This window comes from Diabrotica virgifera, chromosome 5 (genome assembly GCF_917563875.1).
Source record: "Diabrotica virgifera virgifera chromosome 5, PGI_DIABVI_V3a".
Taxonomy (NCBI): Eukaryota; Metazoa; Arthropoda; class Insecta; order Coleoptera; family Chrysomelidae; genus Diabrotica; species Diabrotica virgifera.
The window spans coordinates 244,464,909-244,491,192 of NC_065447.1; the positions used below are offsets into that span (position 1 = coordinate 244,464,909).

A 26,284-nucleotide genomic window follows, 5' to 3' on the forward strand; every position below is an offset into this window, starting at 1 on the left:
CTAAAAACTAAAGAGATTGAAAACAGAAGAAGTAATTTCATTAGCTCAATAAGAGAAATGTAGATAAGATGAATATTTACATAAGCGATTCGTTTTAATGCCCGTCTAGGGGATTAGTAAACAAATTCTGAGAATTATTTTAAGAACAAATCAAAAAAGTCTTTTTTCCTTACAGAAATAAAACACGAAGGATCAATTTGATTTATGTTCTTATGAAGTGTGTGATATATTGTGTATTAGTGAGACAAAACTCGAGTCAGTTTTGAAAACAGAAAAAATATTGATAGGGAAGTAGAAGTAGCATAATATAAACTTGTCCACACACTAAAGACAAAGATCTTCCTGAGGGTTGTAAATTTGAAATATGATGAGTGAAAAGAAACAACATGTTCCTGTAGATACGTTCGAAATAAAAGAAAATAGAAAATACTTGTATGAAAGAACTAGTAGCGTTCACAATATAATCAAATTATTAAGAAAATTTAATACTTTTAAAACAGAACAAGCTTCATTTTTTATTTAAATGAAACGCGGATCTTTGCTAAATGGAGAATGAAACTGATTTGGCAGAACGAGAGAATAAAATCTATAAAACACACCGATACTGAGGGAAAGAGACATATTGATTGCATGCGGGCGAAGAACATGGTTTTATTGATGGAACTGATCTTGTGTTTTTAATAATTGAAAGAAAAACTGCTTCCAAGTATACACAAACCATTTGTTATTGTTTTGGATAATGCCCAATACCATTCGAAAATTTTAATTAACCTTTAACTACCCGCGCATCACGTTATAACATAACTACACGCGTGGCGTACTTTATACGCCACAAGGAAATACACTTAAAAACAGCAGATTTGTTTGTTTTTTTTTTAATACACTTAGTTGTTTGTTATAAACCTTATTCGGCATCAGTGAATAATTGGAGTTCCTTCTCAGTAAGCTAATTGGGATTTATAACTGGATTCATGGAATAACTGGATTCCATGATAAATAAAATTACCAATAAAAAATTTTTTGAAATGTGACTTTTTACAGGAGAAAAAGTATTGTTTATAAAGAAAAATATATTTTGTGCCATAAGGACTAAAAAACAATTAAAATATGTACTTATATTACTACTTATATTAATATAATCGTGGAGTATATTGTCCGCCACCAGAAACAACAAATAATAAATTACAATTGGATATGGTAATTGAGTCAATACTCGCAATCTTTAGTTTGTATTTTTTATTAGTTGTTATGTCATCAATTACCATATCCAATTGTATAATGGACTCGCATTGGCAACCCTTTCATCATTTAAATAATAAACTGTAAATTACGATCTTCCCAGAACGCCGATTATAAGAAAACTAAAACCAAATTGTAAAACACATTTCACTGATAGGTTAGAGAGATAAACAAGGTCAAAAATTTAATTTTTAAATATATTTGCAGTAGAATTCTTATATCTGGCGTACAAAATACGCCAACGCGTGTAGTTAAAACCGTTGGCGTTTAGCCAACAAACTCCTGCGCAATATAAAAAATAAAATAATGGTTTACTAATGAAAATAATTAATTTCTTTAGGATTCTTTGAAGCTGGAACTACTACAATTTTCCAAATTGAATGAAAAACCAAAAAATTTTTTAGTAGACAAGACTGTGTACCCTATTCCACGAATATACAACCCTCTTGGATTATCGCGACAACGAATATTTTACTGTGCAAAAGATGAATAACGAAAGTAAATTGCAAATTATATTGTTGTTTACTGGAGTAATTATTAGAGCAAAATACTTTCGTACTTCTTATATTGCACACTAAAATATTCGTTGTCGCTATAATCCAAAACAGTCGTATATTCGTGAAATACACCATACATAATTTTTGGGCATAATGTGTTGACGATCCCCTTACCGTTGTGAATTAAATCCCGTTAAATATAGTTGGCGTATATTATGCAAAACTACGATAACTATATTGGACGTGACGGTTACAGTGACGTAGCGGTTTTGGAAACATGGCAAAAGGCATTGAATACTGCTACTCCTGCAATTTGAGAAAAAAAAAAGAAAGTGGCACTTGGAGATTGCCGACAGAAGTTTTTTTTTTTTTTTTTTTTTTTGAGAAATGGCTTTGGCAGAGCCAATTAGCCAGACTTGTTTGTGATTGATTGCAGATTCATAGTCATAAATTTCTTATAAACATAAGTACATTCTACAATATTATTTTTATAGATACATTGGTACATTGTGTAGCTTTTTTTTATTTTGTTTTTTTTTTTAATTATTTTACTGTTTTTTAATATATATTTTAATTTGTGCGAAACACTTCTTTTTTTTATGTTTGTTTCTATTTTTCTTTTATTTATTATTTTTTTGTTATTATTTTATTATGTGTTTATATATATATATATATATATATATATATATATATATATATTTTAATTTTTTCAAACCACATTAACAAATTATGCCTATTATATTACGTTTTCAACTTGTATTTACATAATTTAACATGTTTATAAATGAGATGAAGAATTTCAATATCATTTGTAAATATTAAAGTATTAAGGTTTATTGGGAAAAAACATTTTAAATCTTTTAATTCCTTATAAAGGTCGTTTATGTTATTTATGTTTAAATGACATTCTAATATGACATGTGTTAGATCTCCGATTTTGCCACAAGTACAATTGGGAGTATCTGACAAGCCGATTCTATGTATGTAATATGGCGTAAGAGCATGATTGGCTCTCAGCCGATTAATGGTCTTTATAAAATGTCTGTTATATTCTGTGTAAAACCATCTTTTTGAGAATATCCTAGGGTTACAATGAGCATAATTTGAGCCAGTATTACATTCTCTGTAATGCAATTGCCAATTATTTTTAAGTTTTTGTCTGCTTAAAGTATCAATATCTGAAGCTGGAATTAAATTTTTGTTTATTTTTTCTCCGATTACATAAGCTGATTTAGCAAAATTGTCAACTACTTCATTGCCTTTTATTCCCGAATGACCCTTAATCCAAGCAATTTTTACATTTACTCCTAATTGTGTAATTTCAAACAGAGTTTTAAGTATCTTCAATTCAATGTGGTTTATGTGTTTGACTGTTTGAATGTTACTTAATCTGTCCACCACGCTTTTACTGTCAGTAAATATAACATAATTGCTAGTTGGATTCAGTAGTACATACTGAACAGCAAACATTACTGCTATCATTTCTGCTGTGTATATTGAGCATTCAATAGGTAGGCTATATTGATGATGGTAATTTTTATTTTCGTGGAATACTGCACAGCCCGTTCCATTTGCGTCCCGACAGAAGTTGATACATCTTATAGCGCGTTATAATGTAGGTTAATGAAATTTTATTGTATTCCATTTGATTCTATTCAATTCGATTCGATGCGACCCGAATCTATTACATAGGATTCGATTTTATTTAATTTTACTTAATTTTATTACATTTTAATTTAATTTAATTTTTTTAATCAACGTCTATAGAGTTAAAACCACTCCGAACCTAGTCACCCATAGAAAATTCTGAATCTTTTTCGTTTTACCATGGAACATGTGTCGCACTTTTAGAGTTGCACAAGTTTGACTTGAATGTTTGAACTTGACTTGAGTTTGACTTAATTTCAAGTCAAACTCAAGTCAATCCTTCTAACAAATAATTCAAGTCAAGTCAAACTGGTCAATCGTACAGGTTTGAAAATTCAAACTGTTTGTCAAACTAGTTTGAGAGAGTTTGAAAAATAATTTATTTAGTAGATATACTTTTTTGTCGAGATACATATGTTAGTTGCCAATTAAGATAAGAAAATTAATAATACAATGAGTGCCATATAAAAGTAACTTGATACAAGAACTTGCAGGGAAAAGTAGAGGGAAAGCGAGGACCAGGAAGGCGAAGGATTTCCGGGCTGAAAAATCTACGAATGTGGTTCAACACAACCACTACAAATCTTTTCAGAGCAGCAGTGTGCAAAGTGCAGATTGCCATGATGGTCGCCAACATCCGAAACGGATAGGCACTACAAGAAGAAGATATCTCTTAAACGAATAGAGATTTTCGAATGGGACAAAAACTAGTCTATTCTACTTGTAATACACTTTAATACGGCGTAGAAAAAAATCATCCCCTAAATATTCATCCCTTAGTTACAACCCCTAACTTTAATTTTTTTAATAGCACCCTGTATATTTTTTTATAGTTTTGGATGTGGTCTTCTATCGTCTATTCAACACATTTTTTGAAAATAAAATCAGTTCGTAAATAACCAAGAAAATATCAGCTTAGTTTTGTTAATTATGTGTCCCAGAGTAATTTATCCAGGCTATATTTCTTAAACGAATAGAGATTTTCGAATGGGATAAAAACTGTTCTATTACATTTGTAATACACTTTAATATGGCGTAGAAAAAAAAATTATCCCCTAAATATTCATCAATTAGTTACAACCCCTAACTTTATTTTTGTAAATAGCACCCTGTAAGTTAGGGATGAATATTTAGGGGATGACTTTTTTCTACGCCATATGAAAGTGTATTACAAATGGAATAGATCAATTTTTGTCTCATTCGAAAATCTCTATTCGTTTAAGAAATACAGGGTGTCCCGGAAAATAGTGCGTTCCTTTAAGGTATGGATAGAATACACAATTTAGAACAAAAAAGTCCTATACCATTTTTTTCTAAAGTTAACCGTTTCCAAAAAAAAGATTACATTGGTTTCCATATACCTGAATTTTAATGTTTGGAAAACTAAATAATCTGGCAACATGTTACGCACTGGTGAATAAAAACTCGTTTGTGTCTTACAGTATTTAAAATAATCCAACCTAATACTTACTATTTTTGTTTACTATAATTTTTTTTAAATGTAGTTGAAATATGGCATAATTTTAAACGAATTATACTTACATATTTTAAGATGAAAACACATGTTTTAACTGAACCACCACTTTTGCGAACACATGAATTCATAGAGTAACATGCACCCATACGACGAGAAATTCCAGCAAAACATTTTGAAAGAATTTTAGTAGGTATTATGCCTCTCCATTTATTGATCTGCCATAAATAAACAACATAATATCATAATATTACTCATGAACACACGATCAAAAACATTTTCGGCGTTGACACTAAACATGATTCTTCCAAATTATCTGTTTACTAAACATGGGACTATTTACGTTTAGATTTTTGTACTTCACAGAGTTGCCAGATTTGAATTTGCGTTCCAAAATGTTTTATAGTTTTTTGGTCAAACGGTTGAATTTAGAAAAAAATGTTATAAGAGTTTTTTGTTCTACATGGTGCCTTCTACCTATACTTTTAAGGAACGCACTATTTTCCGGGACACCCTGTATAGCCAGGATAAATTAGTCTGGGACACATAATTAACAAAACTAAGCTGATATTTTCTTGGTTATTTACTAACCTATTTTATTTTCAAAAAATGTGTTGAATAGACGATAGAAGACCACCTCCAAAACTATAAAAAAATATACAGGGTGTTATTAAAAAAATTAAAGTTAGGGGTTGTAACTAAGGGATGAATATTTAGGGGAGGATTGTTTTCTACGCCATATTAAAGTGTATTACAAGTAGAATATATCACTTTTTGTCCCATTCGAAAATCTCTATTCGTTTAAGAGATATAGCGTGCCTAAATTAGTCTGGGACACCCTGTATACTCGACTTAACAAGTTTATTTGAGCATTTATATAATTATATAGTATCATTATGGTATAGACCTCGGAGAGGTTTGTTTGTATACCTTACAATTTTCTGATGACCAAGTCATCATAGCTAATGATAAAGACGACTTACAGTATATGGCAAGAAAACTGAAGGAGGAATATTAACAGTGGGGCTTGGAAATTAATGTGGAAAAAACTAAATACCTACCCATAGGAGCTGAGTTATCCAATATCGAACTAGAGGATAATGAACAAATCACATCCTGTAGTGAATACACGTACCTGGGAGTAATCTTCGATAGAACGGGAAAAGACGATGAGGAAATAAAGAAAAGGGTAACACAAGCTAGAAGAACAATTGGATGCCTAAATGGAATACTTTGGAGCTCCGAAATAGGAATACAGCGAAAATACAACATATATGAAACACTTATTAAAAGCAGCCTACTTTACGGAGCAGAAACTTGGAGAATAACCGAGAACAACAGTAAAAAATTAGAAGCTGTAGAAATGGATGTGTTTAGAAGATCGTTAGGTATATCCCGTAGGGAAAGAATTCGAAATGAGGACGTAAGACGACGAATTGGAATAGATGGTTACTTAACAACAGACATTGAGAGGAAACAGTTGATTTGGTATGGTCATGTTCAAAGAATGGAAGACACAAGATTGCCCAAAAAGATCTTGGAGTGGGTACCACCAAACCGCAAAAAACGAGGAAGACCCAAAAAGACATGGAAAGAAGGGGTAACCAAAGCAATGAGTACAAGGGATCTTAGAGATGGCCAATGGGATGATAGAAGGACGTGGAAGTTAGGCATCGGACAACGTCGAAAGACGTTCTAAAACCGATACATACATACATCATTATGGTTATGGTTAAAATGCCTGGTTACTCGTGTGTATTTCGCAGATGTTCATCTGCGACAGGAAGAGGAATAAGTTTATTAAGATTTCCTAAGAATAATAACAGGTAATTGTTATTGCTTTGTAATTGTTGCATATTAGCTATTAGGTATATAATAGTCTTGATTTGACTTAATTATTGACTTGATTAATATTATTGATAATAAATTATGACGAAAGTGATTTATTTCCTTGTATACATTACCCCTACATAATGCATAAAAAACTCTGCCAAGCAAGGGCTATTTCAAAAATATTAAATTTGGTGTCAGTGCATGTATTTCAGTAACAGACGCAAGTCTCGGAAGGGATAGCCCAGGTCAAAAAATAAACAGATGTTGTCCGGATGTCATCGCACTCAAAGATATCCTCTTTTTACGAAATAAAAGAAAAGTATGTAGGTAGGTAAAGAGTTCTATTTTTTGTACACGAGAATTTCTGCTAAACGACACAAACAAAATAATATTCCAACTAAAAATTGTTGGAGGTTACTAGATTAACAAAGAATTCGTTGGATGGTTTTTTTATCATACAAAATTTAATCTACTTTAACGAAAATTTATGAAGGAACAATATATTATATTTAATAAATTTTAATAATAAGGTTTAAACCTTAAAATAAGGTTTAATAAATTTTTTGCGACTTTGCAATGTCGTTTTAAAGAATTATTAGTTCACATTAGTTCAAATAAATCAGTATATTTATTAATTAATTCTGCTTCGACTACAGACTTTTTTCTCTTACAGTAACACAGGGTGACCAAATCATACACTTGAAAAAACGGGACACATCCAAGGAGCAGTGGCGCACCTAGAATTTTTCTCTGGGGGGAGAGGGTTGGTTGGGCGTCGAATTTTTTTGTATTGTTTGTGAAAGACATGTTATATTTTCCTACGATTTTTTGTATATTTTTCATATGCCCTCGGGGTTTAACCCCCAAAACCCCCCTGGGTGCGCCACTGCCAAGGAGGGTTTGGAGCGATAACCTAACAGGTAGGGGAAATTAAAACATGGTCTTTTAGCTAATTTGGGAAATATAAATCCTTTTCAATTTACTTTTGAATGTGTAATTAACGTACGATCAAGACTGCGAAACAGAAAACTATAAAACTCCGCCAGAATGGCGTGGATCAACAACCCGTCAGAACAAAACAGGGAAGAATACAAAATATCGAGAAACAAAGCCAACTCAACAAATAAAAAGAAGGAAAATGACTGGTTTCGCTGGAGGATATTGAAAAAGACAGAAAATGATCAAATACAACAATAATTTTACAAAAAAGTCAAAACAGCAAAAAATAAGCCCAGCATTAAAACAAGAGGACTAAAAAAGCAAAAAAAGAAAAACCTTGTTTGAGGACAGACAGATCAGCAAAATATGGGAAGAATATTACGAAAAAATGGTATTCACTGTGAAGGAAATACACTGCGATGAAGAAGTAAGGCCGTACAAGATAACTACGAAGGAAAAATTTTCACAGAAGATGAAATAACTGTGGAATAAAATACGGAGGAAGAGAATTACGTAAAGGAATAAACCAGCTAATACAACAAATACGAACAAACAAAACAGACTACCAGCCGATTTTAACGCAGGTATTATAGTAGGTACCTATATATAAAAAAGGAGATCTAGAGGAGTGCGAGAATTACAGAGCAATAACTTTATTAAACAACACATATTATAACATTCTAGAAAATATACTAAACATAAGACTTAAATCATGCACTGAACGAATATTAGGAAAATGCCAGAACAGGTTCAGACCGGCGGAGGTCGACGATTAATTCCATACATACAGTGGAGCAAATAATTCAAAAATCGAGAGAATACAACAGAGAAATGCACCATGCACCTAACATTCATGGATTTCAAAAGCGCGTTTGATACAACCAATAGGACAAAAATGATGGAGCAGCTAGAGAATGTTGGAATCCTAGAAAAATTAAGACATATGCTAACAGTGAGCCTAAAGAACACCAGAGCAAGGATCAGTTACAACGGAACAACTTCCTAAGAAGATTAATCCGACAGTATTTAATCTGATATTGACAATATCAGATATTGACATAATATATAATCATGAGGATGACAAACTTGCAAACAAAAACATTATTACAGATCAACTTCAAATAGTAACATATGCAGATGATTCAGTCATCACAGCGAAGACGAAGATAACACTTGCAGTTGGAAAATTACATAGCGAGGAGAATAATAGGACTAGAGATAAACCAGCTCACAGCAAAATACATAGCGATAGGAAAAGATGAGCCAACTCAGAAATATCTAATAACACACAACCATAAATTTGAAACTGTATCCATCTTTAGCTACTTAGGAGTAAAAATAGGGAAAACCGGAAAAAGAGAGAACAGAGGAAAGAATTCTGAAGGACAGAAAAACATCTACACGGTAGAAATCTGCTGAGAAGCAAGACTCTAAGTATAATATGAATCTATATAAGACCTTAATAAGACTTGGTGTTACATATGGGATGGAAATAACGACGATTAACAAGAAAGAGGAAGATAGCCTTCTGAAATTTGAAAGAAAAATAATGAGAACAATACTGGGTCACAATGTAACAAAAGAGGGAAAAATAAGAATGAAAACAAATGCAGAAATTAAAGAAAAATTAAAGAGAGAAAATATAGTCAGATACAAAAACTCAACCCAACGCAAATACGGGACATTTAGGCGTCCCGAGATACTTTTTCGGGACTCCGGGACAAATCGTTATAGACGGAACAATCCCGTTTTTACGAGACGTTTGGTCACCCTATCTTACAGAGTACAGATTAGCAGAGTACAGATTCAGACCTATCCAAATAAGTCAAAACAAAAGTCGGTAATTGGAAATAAACACGTTGCGCAATATGATATTCAAACATCAAACTGTTTGAAAAAGTTTGATTTCAAGTCAAACCTAAAGATATTGAAATCAAGTCAAGTCAAACTTTTTTACAAAAAAAGTTTGGTTTTCAAGTCAAGTCAAGTTTGTTGAATAAAATCAAACTAGTTTGACTTGATGCATCTCTACGCACTTTACTGTTTGGAAAAACTTAACCAACTAACTTGTATATGGTTAAAACAACTCCGAAGCCAATAAATGAAATCTATATTTAGCTTTAGCATAAAAACATGTGTCGCACCATATTTTTTGAAAAAATTTAACACCCCTACTAAAATCACCCCTACAGGGTTGAAACCACCCTAAAGCCAGCCAATCATAGAAAATTTGCAATTTATATTTAGTTTTATCATGAAAACATTTATCGCATTTTATTTTTTGGAAAAACTGAATAAATCACCCCTCTAGGGCTGAGACCACCCCAAACCCATTCAATTATTTAAAATTCAGGATAAACTTGAAATCACCCTGAAATGAGTTAAACAATAGAAAATTAAGGATATTATGTATTTAGTTTATTATGAAAGTTAAAATAAGTGTATAGATAATATATGTATATTACACATATACACAATACGATTTTACACCCGCCAAATTTCCAAATATAGATAGAATACGAAACGAAGACACATTCAGCCGTGTGATGGATGACCGAAGTTATCGTTTGAGTTAAAGTTAAGATTACTCTCAGGTATAACGAGGCCCATAACTATTTAGGTAAAATTCGGTGTGATGTATTCCTCACAGTTATGAGATAGTTATTTCTTCAACGTTACATTAGAAATATCATTTGATGAACAAAGTTTGAAGTAAAAAAGAGAACCTTATGTAGAAATAGTACAAGTTGGAGTGAGCGCGAGAGATTGTTCGGAACATGCTACTGACAGGATGGGTAGATGGCCGTAAAAGTAAATACCCATTATCGGCCACCGCCGATGACCGAACAGCAAACAGCTATTCGGGTTCGGTGGTGTTTCAAACGGTAGATAGAAACAGAGTTGCCAGATTGGTGTATTTTCCCACAATTTTGGGGTAATTTGAAAGCGTCTAGGGAAATTTTTCTAAGCAGAAATTGTAGTGGGAGTTTTTGGGGGCGGAAAATTATGCAGGATTTTAAGCGGTCATGGTAAATTAAATTTGCGAATGTACATAGAACTGTATATTATACTCCCATATAATCGAAGACGATAGGAACTATGAATTATTTCCAGGGCCCTCGTTGATAAGTAGTATACTTTTGGTTTACTGTTCTCTTTATTTGACTACTAATTTATTAAAATGCGGCAAAAATTTAAATTTGGGGTATTATTTGCGCTTTAATTTAAGGGAACTTCAGTTTCTAAGTGGGGGATTTATAAAATATCATCTGGTAACTCTGGATAGAAAGCTCAGTAGGTACTTAAAATAAAATTTCAACTTATATCTCTCGATTTGATTGTTGTATAATTTTTAAAACTGTATTACCCTTCTATTCTTAATTATTAAATTATTAGCTTCTAAATTCACTTGATTTCTGTCTAAAAACAAGTCAAAAGATGAACCTAACCCTACACTACAGAGTTATCTCATAACTTGAGGTTTAACGTCGCGTTATAAAGTGACAGTTGATATATCAGATAACTCAAGAACTGTCAAGAAATAACGCAAGTAGTTAAGTTAAATATGATACATCACACCAATTCGAGGATTATAACTTAACTACATGATAACTTTACGTTTAAGATAACTTCGGTCATCCATCACACGACTGATTCAGGACGTAGGACGCTAGGCGTTCAAGACGTAGTGAGATGGACAAGAGCACGACGACGCATGTGGAGAGACCACGTAGATCGGATGGACCCTGAACGTATGGCGCATTGGGCGAAAACACAGAAGCCCAACATCAAGCGACCCATAGGAAGACCCAAAAAACGATGGTACGAGAGTTAGAGCTCCGGATCGCAGCAGAGACTGTAACAGAAGAAACAGGACATAGTCCTATTACAAGAAGAAGAAGATAAAGAAGAAATTTCCAAACGGAACGATAAAAAGTATTCTCTTCAAAAAGTGTGCAGAAATGTGGAAAGTTAATTGAAGAAAGTTGAATTCGTGAAAACCGCATCGTATTAACCCAGTCATCATTTACAATCCAAATGAAGATTGTAAATTATGAGTATGGATATAACTCTTGATTACACTGTAAGGTAATATGATTCTAGCTTGGGTCAGAGATAGTAACCTATGCATTCTCTGATGAGGTCCATTTTCCATTGGAATTTACCACTCTGAACAGACGGGGTTGTGAATTGCAAATTTTAGAATTCCCTCTTCAATGATAAACGCGACCGAGATGAAATACATGAGAAGCTAAGGATTCTGAGAAAGAAGAAGAATTTCCTCTTGTCTTCTTTGCAGCATTCATTTGGTTTGCAATTTTTAGAAGCCGTGGAGGTGTTACCAGGAAATGGTCCAATAAGTTTTCAATTCGATATTATTTTAAATATTTTTAAATATTTTATTAGGTTGAAAACTTTGACTTTTATTTAGCAGATACCGCTAGGCACCTACCCAAGTGACCATCTATGTCGCTGTGATATAGAATTTAAAGATAGAAAAGGGAGTATTACTATATAAAGTTTCTCTGTCTCCGCTACATTTCTGGTGCAAAACATGCTCAATATTTTATAGCAAACGTATAGATACTATGTAAATACTTTGTAGCGGTTACGTATTACTTCTATATAACGTAGAAGTAGATTTTCTACCTTATAGCGATATTTCAAATTAAGCGTGAAAAGAGAGCATTATTACCTAGTTTAGATTCGTAGCTGTAACGTTTCTCAGACAGAGAAACAGAGCTAACCACAAGCTAACAGCCGTGAAAAAGAAAAGTTGAGGTTATGTCTGTGGTCTGTGCAAGTCTGTGCCGTGAGTATTGTCCAGCAAATTAGGTACGAAAGAGGAACAATTATTCAGTTAAGTATATCTATATTTTTATTTTTGCATTTTTTTCACTATGTCAAGAGCTCAACGAAAATCTTTAATCGTTAAGTTATTATCTAAAAGGCATCAACGTAGAATTACGTCCAAGATTTTACAAAATGTCGGAACTACTGAGTCCGTATCCCTTATTCAATGATTTATTTACTCCTATTGCTTCCTCATCAACTCCTCTCAGTCCTAATGCTTCTTCTAGCCAAACGCCAGTTTATTCAGAAATAAATCAGATACCAAATAATTTCAGATGCTGTACATACTGATGAATGGTTATTCGTTATTCTGAGAAAAAATTTGAAACTATTGCAGCGGATTGGACCCGTCAAGGAAAACAGCGCCACCAAAGGGAGAGGCAGAATAAATAAGTGACTTAATTTTTCCTAACATTTTATTATATAATATAAAAGTATAAACTATATAATGTTTGTATTTAATTTGTCCACAACACATAGTAATAATACTAGTTCCCTCAACTTTATATTGCTGTAGATTATTTTTTACTTTAATTAGAATGTCAATTATATATTTACAATGTCAAGTAAAAATACTGTCTACAATAATATAAAGTTAAAGAAGCAATTTTATTGTAAATATTTTTCTCAACGTGCACTCTACGAGACATAGTTGACACAAAACTGAAACATATCTGATACATAGCTGCTACAGATAAGAGACATTATTTGATGCTTGAGAAAAGAGTTTTGCTCCATTAGCTGCAACATATATCTGACATCCTTTAACGCTTAAGAAAAGAGTGTTGTTCTGTAGCTGCGACATACACGTGACATAATTTAGTGCTCAAGAAAAGAGGTTTGCTCCCTTTTAGGGTAGGACATAGGAGCATAGCAGATATAGCTCTGCTATGTTTACGCGCTTTTCTTGTGATGTATCTATGATAGAGCAAGGAACATGTGTGATGTAACTGAAATGTAGTTGCTCTGTAAAATGGTCAACTGGTTACCATCAATTTAGTTGCAAGCGGGGACTAATAGACTGGATGATTTTAACTTGGGTCAGAGATAGCAACCTATGCATTCTCTGATGAGCCTCTAATAAGCCCTTATGAGCTTAATAAGTTTGCGCTTTCTGAACTAAGTGAAAATTAAGACAGTTTTGGCTTCGCATTGCAACTGAATGGTATACATTTTAATTTAGTATGTTTTAGTTTTTTTATTAAAATCTTTTTGCACTGATAATTGTATATTTCTCCAAATGAATGTAAAATACATTATCAGCTAAAAGCGTATTTTTACTTGTTTTCAACAGTGCTTCAAATATTCGGAGAATTTACTACTAACGTTCTCAGCACAGCGGAACGTTTCAGTCAAAGCTTTCATCCCTAATCCTATATACACAAACGCATATCCGTGAAATATACTATACTATTATTGCCACTATGACCCCTAGCGAGGATAAACTAGGCGTATACTTAAGTTTTACCGAGTTTACTTCCAGCCTCTTCATCAATTATTTAGACGGGCCTTGTGGTAAGCTTCTGAAATGATTAATTAACATTGCGGAAGTTATTGATTCACAATTCGCATAACCCTCGTGTACTAGTTTGATCAAAGTTTACCCTGTTCTTGTCATTTGCAAATCTGATTTGAACGATGGTTATTGAGAAGATTGGGGATATATGTATCTGTGTTATACAGAAAACGCTCAATTCAGATACAGTAATTGAAGTAAGCAAAACTAGTAATTGTTGGAGAAAATTATTAATGGGTTTTGTAATTCGTCGTTTGTTATTTTTGAAAGATCTCAACGAAAAGTTCGAATAATCTTACCTTGCTTAATGATCCAGTTATTGATGGATTTCCTTATTTTTCAGTTCTGGCGGATGGTCGTAAAATTGGAGAAATAGCTGTAACAAATTGTTAATAATTAACATTGTAATAATAATGAGATATATAAATGAATAATATCCCTCCAACGCACATCTAGATGATACATAAATAATATCCCTAAAACGGTGCGTTGGAGGTATACAGCAGGATATAGCTTTGGAAAATGAAATAACTATTAATCACTGTCAGGAATATAAATACTTGGGTCTTAAAATTACACAAGATGGAACATTGGACAAGAATATCCAAGAAAGGAAGGAGAGCTCTTGCATTATTGAACAAAATCCTATGGGACCAGAATATCTCCAAAGAGAATAAAAATAACATCTATAACAGCATTGTTAAAAGCATTATAGCATATAGCAGCGAAGTTTGGCCACTTAAAGAAAAATCCGAAAATATGCTCAGAAAAATTGAAATGGTCTTCTAGATCTGCTGGTATATAAAGAATACATAAAATCAGAAATACAAGAATATTGGAGATAATGGATATATACATACAATAATTGACGATATAAAAACAAAGCAGCTGAGATGATTTGGCCACGTACAACGTATGGAAGACGACAGATTAACCAAACAAGTCCTACTATGCAGTGGTGTCATGGCAAAATTAGCAGTGCCGGAACGCACTGCTAATTTTTGTTTACAAAACCTAAATTCTCTATTTATTTTTTTTCTTTTCTTAACCAGTGTGGGAACGGCGTTCCCACGCGTTCCCACACCATGACACCACTGCTACTATGGGCACCAAAAGGACGGCGGAAAAGAGGAAGACTTAGGAAAAGCTGGACAGAAGGTATTTACAGGGAAATTAGAGAAAGAGGCTTGAAGGAAGACATATTTTATGTTACGATAGAGAACAATGGCGATTGAGAATCGGAAGACGTCGTAGAACGTTATGAACCGGTTATATATACAGTGATGAGCGTGCTAATAACCGGCAAAATAGCGCAAAAGATGGAAGATATATTAAATTGTGAGATAAAAAGAAATAAAACTAGTAGAAGTGTTAATATTAGCGATAGTAACATACATTTACATTATATTGATTTTTTCCCACCTTTAGAACTTTCAGCGGAGTATGTCAACTAAAACTGTCACTGTGGCAGTGGCATTTCTCAAACTCGTCCGATACGTCTAAAGGTGAGAAACAATCAATATAATGTCAATTTTTAAGTTACTATCGCTAATTTAACACCTCTAATAGGTTCACCCCTTTTTATCTCACAACTTAATACGGTTTCCATTTTTGCGCTATTTTGCCGGTTATTAGCACTCTCATCACCATCATGGTATATGTAATATACAGTGATGAGCGTGCTAATAACCGGCAAAATAAAGCAAAAGATGGAAAACGTTAATAAGTTGTGAGATAAAAATAAATGAAACTAGTCGAGTTGGAAAATTTAGTGATATTAACCTAAAAATTTACATTATATGGGTTGTTTTCCACCTTTACACGTATCAGAGGGGTATGTCAACTAAAACTGTCACTGTGGCAGTGGTAGTTGCCAAACTCGCCCGAGACGTCTAAGGGCAGGTTGTTCGAACGCGAATCAACATTGATCACTATCAAATATTTAATTACTGTCACAACTGTCAATGTCAACTTTGGTTGGGTTGCTGAAAACATCTTCTTCTTCTTCAGGTGTCATCTCCGCTACGGAGGTTGGCAATCATCATAGCTATTTTAATTTTTGAGGCAGTAGCTCTAAATAGTTGTTTCGAGCTGCATCCAAACCACTCTCTCAGGTTCTTCAACCATGAAATTCGTCTTCTTCCGATGCTTCTTCTGCCATCTATCTTTCCCTGCATTATGAGTCGTAGGATGCCATACTTCTCGCCCCGCATCACATGTCCGAGATACTGTAGCTTCTTTTCTTTAATTGTAAGTTCAACTTCCTTTTCTTTACCTATTCTTCTCAGTACTTCATTGTTTGTAACTCTATCTACCCAGGAAACCCTCATAATTTTTCTATAGGTCCACATTTCAAAGGCGTTAAGTCGTCTCATTGTCTCTACATTTAACGTCCATGATTCCACTCCATAGTATAGAACACTGTAGACGTAACATTTTGTTAGGCGTACTTTAAGAGCTAATGTTAAATCTTTGCTACATAGGACCTTTTTCATTTTTATGCTGAAAACATAGTTAATTATAATTATGAGATTAGTTAGTCATAACAATTATTAGCATAATTGATTAACCAATTTCATAATTGTCATCAATAATTATGTTTTCGGCAACCCAACCAAAGTTGACATTGACAGTTGTGACAGTAATTAAGTATTTGTTAGTGATCAATGTTGATTAACGTTCGAACAACCGGCCCTAAAGGTTTGAAACAATCAATATAATGTAAATTTTTAGGTTAATTTCGCTAAATTTTCCAACTCGACTAGTTTTATTTCTTTTTATCTCACAACTTAATATGTTTTTCATCTTTTGTGGTTTTTTGCCGCTTATTAGCGCGCTCATCACTGTATAAATAATATTATGATATATTTTTCAGTTAGCGTTTAGGTGTATACCGGCATTAGGCAAACCTATACTTTTTTTCCAGAAATTTTGCCGGTATTTTTAATTATTAACACTTTAGTACAAATGTATGACAAATTTTCCGAACCCAAATGATAGCCAACTTGATTTGTAACCTTCGCATAATAATTGTAACAGAAAAATCATCTATAAATATTAATTTCATCTTGCTAATGGATAAAATTTTTAATTTGATAGGCCTCAAAATGCTATTTGAGAATACGTGGAAATGATTAAGATAATACACCTACAGATTAAACTTCAATTTAGAATCCTTAGGTAGAAGGTGGATAGGCGTATAAACAGACGTAGATTCAAAATACAGAATAAGGACATAATATCACAAGCAAAGTATCATCATGTTCCTTTTTGCTTTTATCTCTAAGCGGGATCGTCTTCCCAATTTGTATTTCTCCATGTTTCTGTCCAGGTTAGACATGTCCTACCTAAGCGTTTTCTTCCAGGTAGTTTTTGGTCTTACTCTCTTACTTCCCCCAGAAACCTGCAGATCAGCAATTCTTCAACCTGGTAATTAACCTCTCAACCATGAACCATCTTAACTTATACTCTCTCCCTTTTCGTACACCATAGTTGATCTTATGTTCATAAGTTATATTTGATAATCAATTGATTAACATAAAAGTGAATTTAAGTTTAGGTTTGTCAAAAATAATTTTGACAAATATTTTGCGTATCATATTTTTGTTTTTTTTTTTAAATAAATATATAATTGTCTTACTACTGTTCTAGAATATTCTCTCTTTTGTGTTTTTCTTAAACCTATATATTTTACAGTTTTGTTTTAATTCAAATATTTATTATTATTTTTTATTTAGCTAATGCCTCGCAACTAATGGCCATTGGCATGGTAGGTATGGTGAATTTTTGCAGTTAGGTACCTAGTGTCATGTGTAGTGTGTGTGTTGAGTAAGTGTCTTGTTACTTTGCAAAGTCGACGTCATTGTCTTTGCAAAGAGACGCTAATTGTATCCCAACGTCTGCGGTCCCTTCAGTGAGTACCAATCCCACAAGGACAGAAACTATTTTCGTTCATTAATTTATAATAAACGAAAAATTCCTGATCCTGGTGGGGTTCGAACTCACGACTATTCAGACCTTTCGATCCAAAGGTAGGCGCTCTTACCACTGAGCCACAGAGGGGGTTAAAGATTTATTAATAAACGGATAAAATTCATTTTATGTTAATATAACTATAACAATATATAATCAGGTTCCGAGTATCACGAAAAATTTAAAAATTAATTCAAGGCATGCAATGTTACTGGTTTGGATTTAATCTTTTAAAAGCTAAAATAGCACAAAGAAAATATTATTGTGTGATGGACATTCACGGTTTATAATCACGAGATGCAGTAGAGCAAAAAACTAAAAAAAAAGTTGCTAGAAACCATCATTTATTTGTAAATGCATTTCTCTACTAACGTACATAATTTGAGTATGAACGAGCTAGTTGCATGATAAAAATACACAGTTTATTGAATAGCTATACAGGGTGATTCATTAAGAATGTTCAATATCCGAGTAGATTCTAGACCTCAAAATATTGCGATTTAATTCACATTACTTAAATAAACTGAACTTAATTTCTATTTCTTCCCTTTTTTCTTAAATGAGCTTGCCAGTGTAGCTTTGAATCTAATGTCATACCCAAATATTTTGCAGTATTTGCATAAGGTATTTGGTTTCTATTTTTACTGACTGAAATATGTTTTTCTCTTTTTTTTTAAACTGACATAAAATTATTTTGTTTCATTTAATTTGACACGCCATCGGCTGGTCCAGATGATAATTTGTTCAACATAAATTTGTATGGTTGAATTTTATAGTATGATTGATGTTTCCTTGTGGATTTTTCCGACTGCTAAAATGCATATGTCGTCTGTAGCTATCGCAATTGTGTTAGGCTCTAAGAGGTAAATCATTGGTATAGCACTGGCCCCAGGACAATTCCTTGTGGAACTCCAGCTTTAACGTGCCTTAGTTCTGAATATGCTTCCTTGACATGGTGAGCAGAGAGGGAATATGGCAAAGCTTGACAAATAAGGAAGTGGATATGGAACTGATAACCGCAATCCAGAGTTTGTATTGCAATACTATAAATCAGGTAAGAACAGGCAATCTTATTTCCAGCAAATTTACGAATAACGACGGAGTCAGACAAGGAGGGGTATTGAGCCCCCTACTGTTTATCTGTGTAATAGACGAAGTAATTAAAAAGTGCTGGCCAAAAACAAAAAAATGTACCATAGAATACAGAAACCTACAACAAATAAAAATCGAAGCCTGTGTATTTGCAGATGATATTGTTATTGTGGCAATAACTGAAAGAGCTCTGGGGGAGAATTTTATAATAAATATGGAAAAACAAAAGTAATGGCAATATCCAAGAAATATGTTAACTTAAATATTGAAATCCAAGGCCAAAAAATAGATTAGGTAGATGCATTTAAATACCTTGGAATAATTTTAAATAAGAAGGGGACACAACAGGACGAAATTGGAAATAGGATAAAAGCAGCCACAAAAACATATCATTCGCTGTATAAAAACTTCTTAAATAAAAAAGAAATAACAAGGAAAACCAAAACGATAATATTTAAAACAATTTACGTACCTATCACTACAAAATATGAAACAGAGAATTGGGTATTGAACGACAAACAAGAAAAGAGATTGCAAGCCGCGGAAATGAGGTATTTAAGAAAAGTCGTGGGAGCTAGGAGAACCGATAAAAGACGTAGCGAATATATTAGAAGATAATTAAAATAAAACCATTAAAGGAAAAAATTCATGAAAAGAAATTAAAATGGACTGGGCACTTATTTAGAATGAACGACGGCAGGCAGGTTAAAATGACATGGGCAGCGAGGCCGATAGGGAAAAACAGGAGAGGCGGACCAAGGAAAACGTGGAATACCAGTGTGATGGAAATATTGCAGAATGGCGGAAAATCGTGGCAGGAAGCCAAATAATTAGCTAGGGACCGAAAAAAGTGGCGTAAGTTCGCAGAGAATAACGAGTAACCTCGACACCTTACGGTATAAGAGGATCATCGAATATGATGATTATGATGATGATCAATTTGACACGCCATTGCCTGGTCCAGATGATAATTTGTTCAACATAATTTTGTATGGTTGAATTTTATAGTATGGTTGATGTTTCCTTGTGGATTTTTCCGACTGCTAAAATGCATATGTCGTCTGTAGCTATCGCAATTGTGTTAGGCCCTAATGAGGTATATCGCTGGTATAGCACTGGCCCCAGGAGACATTCTTGTGGAACTCCAGCTTTAACGTGCCTTACTTCTGAATATGCTTCCTTATTTTTAACTCTAAAGTATCTGTCGGATATAAATGATTCTAATAGTTGAGAGTCGTAGGAAGCAGACTGGAAAGGCACTTAAACGAGCAAGTTGGTGAATACTAGGAAGGATTAAAAACGGTCGATCCATAGTCGATCCAAAACATAGATCAAACGGGTTGAAAATGATTAAGAGCAGAAGTACGTACGAGCAACAGTTAAAGCTAAACCTCCTCTTTATAGATTTCAAACAAGCTTACGATTCAGTGATAATAATGCGTCTCTACTAGGCGCTAAGTGTACTTAAAATTCCGGAAAAGATGATCAGACTAGTAGTCTAGTCTAGACCCTTAATGAAGACCGAAAATAGAGTAAGAACAGAAATTATGTTAATGTTTATATTATTGAATAGAGAATTAAATTAGCTTTCAAATGAGCTACTACACGACCCCTATTCTCGTTTAAAAAAATCATCGATGACGTCATCACGCCCAGATGGGTGACGTCACTAGTATGATATGTATGTCAAAAAGTCGTAAATTAAAAATAAAATTGACCTGTTTCGGGATGTATTTCCAAAATTGCCCATTCATGAAAAAATTAATTTATTCCAACCTTTACGTGCTCACTGTATACCAGTGTGGAAAACACTTATGGAATAAAATTAGTTCTGTCCTTGTATCAAAAAAATAATAAAAAACGCTGAGACCCGCCGATTTTTAAATAAAAATGTGCACTTTTTAAGCATAAATTTAAATATATAGGGTGATCCTTGCAAGTCTAGCAGAGTCCATATGCTTTATTTTTAATGGAACACCCTGTATATTCTTATATTTTAAAAAGCTGTGTAACAACTTGATTTTAACGAACTATATTATGTAGGGTGTGTTATGAATAATACAGGGTGAAATTTTGAAATTAACAAGTATGGAAAGCACTTATGGAATAAAATTATTTGTGTCCTTATTTTAAAAAATTATAAAAAATACTGGGACGCGTCAACTTTTAAATTTAAATGAGCGCTTTACAAACATAAATTTAAATATACAGGGTGATTCTCGCAAGTACAGCATAGTCCATGATCTTTATTTTTAATGGATCACCCAGTATATTTTTATATTTTTATATCTGCTAAACAACCTCATATCAAAAAGTGTATTATTTAGGGTCCATTATGAATAATACAAGGTGAAATTTTGAAATTATTTATTAATTTTTTCAAGACATTAAATACAAAACCCAATAGATTTAATACTTAGTTTAGAAAATTGATGCCTTTATTTAGCTAATTTAAAATATATACCATTATTTTAAGTATGATAAATTATTAATTTTAAAATTTTATGTAGGTATTTAGTATATTGTCGAAAATTACACATAATTTTAAAATTTCACCTTGTATTATTCATAATAGGCCCTACATAATGGGTATACACTTTTTTGATATGAGATTTTCTAGCAGATTCTAAAAATATAAAAATATATAGGGTGATCCATTAAAACTAAAGATCATGGACTATGCTGTACTTGCGTGAATCACTCTGTATATTTTATTTTTAGTTTGTAAAGCGCCCATTATAATTTAAAAGTTAATATGTCCCAGTATTTTTTATAATTTTTTAAAACAAAGACACAAATAATTTTATTCCATAAGTGGTTTCCATACTCTTTAATTTCAAAATTTCACCCTGTATTATTCATAATACACCCTACATGATATAGTTTGCTAAAATTAGGTTGTTAAGCAGCTTTTAAAAATATAAGAATATACAGGGTGTTCCATTAAAAATAAAGCTTATGGACCCTGTTAGACTTGCAAGGATCACCCTGTACATTTAAGTTCATATTTAAAAAGTGCACGTATTTATTTAAAAATCGACGGGTTTCAGCATTTTTTATAATTTTTTGAAACAAGGACAGAAATAATTTTATTCCATAAGTGCCTTCCACACTGTATATATTATAATAGTTAAGAACATTGCTTTGGTAAATACCATCTCATTTTATGACAAAATCCGTAATGCCACACTTTGTCAAAGGCCTGCGCTATATCGAGAAAAATTGCAGAACAAACTTTTCCTTCTAGAGCTTTTTATGCTATATCTGTTACAGAGGCGTGCGGTCCATGGAAGTGGGGGAAGCACCGCTTCCCTATACTTCCATATAAGAAATACATATATTATTAATTAGTATTTAATTATCAACAATGTTTCCCTAATCTAAGTAATCTATTATGTAACTACTAGGCATTGAAACATTATTAAAATTTGATCGCATACGAACGGTCTCAAATAAGCACACAATTCAACGATTCAGTCCGGTCCTGACGGAAGCGCATCTCAAAATCGCTGCTTGTCATGCATTTGTCCCGTTCAAAAATTGGTCAGGGTTTAATAACCTCACTCGCTAGTCATGTTCCTTTCACGCGAATTTTGATACGCCTGGAAGCGCTCGTCCGACCGCTTCCGATTCGAAAACGAGATGCGGAGTCTGTTACTGCTGCTATAAGGGGTAGGTATTTAGGTACAAATGGCTCGATTTCAATTTTTTGCTTAATATTTTTACTAATATTTTATTTGACATTTTGAGATTTTTCCTTTTACTGATATTTTATAGTACCTACGACATTTTACAGACGAAGTCAAGTGGCATTGCATTTTGTATAAGACAATTTGATGACTTATGATGATTAAAAAAATGAGCTTTTTAAAAATATTTGGGATAAAGCTGAAAATATGGGCTTCGAACCTAAAAGAAAAATAATGATGATTGATATTGTCGGCGAAAGAGAGACCTATCGACGATTATACATCGGAATTTTTGATAATATTCTACAACAAATAAATTATCGCTTTGAAAATTTTAAAGAAATAAAATATGTAGAATTATGCAATTTTAATATGTCTAATTATAATTCATTAAAATCTTCCACAGAGGTATGTACCTATTTAATTCAGTACGATTAAATTATGATTTTTTTTGATAATCTAGCTTTGCATTCTCAGTTAAATGTCATTTATAAAACACCTGAAATTAGTGATAAAGAAATACTTAGGAATCGGTTGAATTTTTTGAATACTACTGGTTTAAATCAGTCTCTGTGTGAATTGGGCAAGTTGTGTGAATTAAGTAGTAGGTACTAACTATCCCAGCTACAAGTGCATCAGTTGAACGAAGTTTTTCAGTATTAAAACGCATCAAAAGTTTTACAATAAATTTTACAAGTGAAGACAGACTTTCCAAGTTAGCCCTATTATCCATTGAAAAAGAGTGCATTTATTAAACAAGTATCAGAAAATCCAAAATTTTACCACTATGTTATCGACAAAAAATTTGCATTGGTTGATAAGAGAATAGGACTCAAGTATAAGTAAATAAGTGTCATATTGTTGAAAGTTGTGTGTTATGGAAGGTGATTCGAAATCGGAATATAAAAACAATTTTGAATAGAACTCTTCTTTTTAAGTTTAAAGAAACCAAGCCTGGAGCAGGGACTCGACCCTGAGCAAGCAGTACAGATCGATGATAAGTCACTAGATATACGATATACTAAGTCACTAGAGTCACTAACCTGCATTGATCGGGGTAGGATTTCGTTTGTGAGTCCTTGTATCCAGGACTCCCACATAATAAGCACTTTGCTGATAGAGAGCCCATATAGCGCATCAGAGTGCTATCGGAGGGGAAGTGGACAGTATGAAGCATTGGGCGGGATGGAGTGACGCCCGCTTATAAGAGTAAATCCTCCTTGCCTCAATGAATTTGTATCACCCGAATCTCATTCTCAAGGCGTGTGCATGTCTCTCAGACTGGGTTAAACACTATACCTAATTTTTTGTAGTTCTTGTTTTTAGTCGATATAAGTTAACAGGTAATACATTAGGTATACACCTATTAAGTAGGTATATTATTATGTTTTGATCTCGACCCTCGTAAGAAAATATTTGTTAAACACTTATTGAATCGCTTCCTCTTCCGAAAATGTCACCGCACGCCACTACTGTTATTCTATGCACCTGCCCTATCATTGAGTGGCTTTCTGTAGACCAAAACTGATGATTAGGAATTAGATTTTTTTCCCTTTACCTATAATCGGTTTTAGCCTTTTCAAGAGTAATTTTTCATATAATTTCGACATTACAGACAACTTTTCTAATGGTTTGGCAACGCTGTGTGATTCTGACGTTATAAATAATGATAAGAAAACTAGAACCATTTTCGATAAAAGTTTCAATAAAACCACGCGAAAGTTGCCAATAAATGAATTTAAACCGCTATAATTTCTGTAAAGGACAACAACTGGTGCGCGAATCGTTTGTTTTATCACGTTTTTACTTCATCGGCAAATCTGACTGCTGAATTTAAATTGAAATTTGTTTATTTTTTGAACATCTGATCAAACAAGCCAATTAGGATTCGTGACTCGAACGAGGAAATCGCACAAAGCGACTTTTCAGTTGAAGTTTCAGTTTTCAGTGATTGTTTATGTTCTCTCAAAAAATGTTTGCTTGTTTTGTTATTTATTTGTGCGCGTGTAAACGGTAATAAACACTTTTTTATTTGGAATTTTTGTTTTTTATGTAACTATTTATAGTATAAGAGCTGTGAGACATTTTTGAGTAGGTATTTTAGGCAACCTGAAAATTTTTCAGGTAACTCTTCCATGATAGCCTAATACAAAAATGCCGGTCTGGCTGGAGGGTAGCGGTTATTTTCCCCAAAACTCCCCCCCAAAGTTACAAAAAGGGTAAAAATTGTTATTACACAAAATATCATTGACGTGACTTTAAAGTAAATTTAAATATTCAAATATAAAGAAAATAAACAGGCCAGGCGATTTGAGGGCGATTTTAACTCTGCAAGATACTTGCATGGGCGCCCCAGGATTATTTTCAGGGGATGCATCTGAACTTCAGAAGATTTCATCTGAATCTGTACATACTATTAACGAGTATAAAATATACAACTATACATTCAAAGCTATGTACATTCCTTCAGGACAGGGAAGTACAATTATTATTTTGACAGGGTATTTTTTAATATTAAAAATAAATATTCTAAAAAGACAGGTTTCTTTTGGTGAAATTTTCCAACTGCCATGTGATCGAACAAATTACGCGTGCATATAAATGAAAAGCGCTATAGGTAAGCAGGAGTGTGAGAAAGAGCGTATACCGATAGCTGTTTGCGTTCTCTGTTGTACCTGAGCGAGTCCGTTCGCTCTAGAAAAATCACGTGACCTGGCGATCCCATGTTGTTGTGCCTCGAAACGTCAGAATAATTATTTATATTATAGTTTTTTAAGTAACTTTTTCTTAATTAAAGGAAAATAATACGTAATATACAATATATTTTGCAAATATGATAGAAAAAGACAGATTTATTATTATAAAGATATAGGTAGAAAATATAAAAGTATAAACTAAATTGATTCTGTGTCCGAATCTTGTACTTCTTCTTCAAACTTCTCATCTGAGCTTAAATATTCACTGTCTTAAAAATTAATTACTGATTAATTAATTGAGTTGCTACGTATTCTCTGTCCTTTTATACGGAGTCGAAGCCTGGAGAAGCACGGGCGCATCTGAAGATAGACTTGCCATTGTTGAGATGTGGTGTTATCGAATAATATAAAAAATATTATGGACGCAACACGTAACAAACACGGAAATATTAATAAAGATAAAAAGTCAAAAAAATACTCAACACTATGAAGGAAAGAAAAATGAGCTACTTTGGTTATATACTAAGAAATAAAAAACGTGATGTAATTTATTATATAAGGAAAAGTATTAAGTATTAGTTATACATTAATTTTTAATGAATTCTAAATACATATTTACAACTATTTACAGATCAGGTAGAAGAGGAATCTAAGTCTCGAGGGGAGTCTGACGAAGAAGAAGAGAATGAATATTTATTTTGGCTCATTTTTCTTTCCTTTATAGTGTTGAGTATTTCTTTTGCCTTTTTCATCTTTCTTAATGTTTCCGTGTTTGTTACGTGTTGTGTTCATGATATTTTTTACATTATTCAATAACAGCACATCTCAACAATGGC

General features: G+C 32.9%; 1 protein-coding gene across 1 annotated transcript in view; it reads right to left on the minus strand.

Annotated features, from left to right (window-relative positions):
- The window catches only part of LOC114325090 (FMRFamide receptor), a 1,095,033-nt gene that overhangs the window by 488,302 nt on the left and 580,447 nt on the right, over nucleotides 1-26,284 (minus strand). Inside the window, exon 2 of the mRNA XM_050650959.1 lies at nucleotides 14,299-14,375. The gene's annotated coding sequence lies outside the window, so the exon portion shown is untranslated. The remainder of the gene's footprint in view (nucleotides 1-14,298; nucleotides 14,376-26,284) is intronic.